The sequence below is a fragment of the Juglans regia genome, chromosome 5 (genome assembly GCF_001411555.2).
Source record: "Juglans regia cultivar Chandler chromosome 5, Walnut 2.0, whole genome shotgun sequence".
Taxonomy (NCBI): domain Eukaryota; kingdom Viridiplantae; phylum Streptophyta; class Magnoliopsida; order Fagales; family Juglandaceae; genus Juglans; species Juglans regia.
Window position 1 is genome coordinate 9019752 of NC_049905.1, and position 887 is coordinate 9020638.

Here is an 887-nt window from a genome sequence, read left to right on the forward strand (position 1 = left end):
GATCATGTTAGTGTCATTGACGAATAGTTGGAAAATGACTAGAATGACTGTGAGTAATTCTGCTGGTAAAATTAAATTGAAATACAAAGACATCTGAGATTTGATTCTTGGTCAGGAAGTGCGTATGAGAGATTTTGGTGAGACTCGGGTTTGGGTTCTGCCCTGAACGTTGACACTTGGGGCAATGGACATAACAGGTTAGAGTCCAGGAATAGGAGCAAAAGCAAGTCACGATCTGGGTAGCAAATCACTTGTTGGAATTGTGGCAAGACAGGCCACATCAAAAGAGACTGTCGAAATCTAAAGAAGATTGAGGACGACGTTGTGAACATAGTGATTGAAGAAATACAGGATGCCTTATTTATTGCAGTGCATGGTTCGATTGAAGATTGAGTTTTGAATTCAAAGGCTTCGTTCCAGACCACTTCACACATAGAGATCATGCAAAACTATATTGCTGATGACTTTGGTAAGGTGCACATGGTTGATGGTGAAGCACTAGATGCTAAATCTATAACCCGAACTATAGATTCAACATGCTTAAATCCATTACAGCAATCCAGGAAATTCACTACTTCCCGAACATTAGTTTATCCTCCTCAAATTTGCTTAACTATTTGCCACAAACACGTTCTCAAACAACTCACACGTTCAAAAATAAAGATTTCTCTAGACTTATCAAACAAATACCCAACCTGCATTTACCCCGACATGTCAAACCGACTTGCCTAACACCCAAACAACCAAAACTTTAAGTTCATTCCCTCGTACTTCACAACATTACAAATCAAAGACTCCCAACATGCCAAACAAGAACCTAAACAACCACATTATCAAGCATCCTCCACCCACAACACCACAAATCATAAATTCCTAACATGTTACAT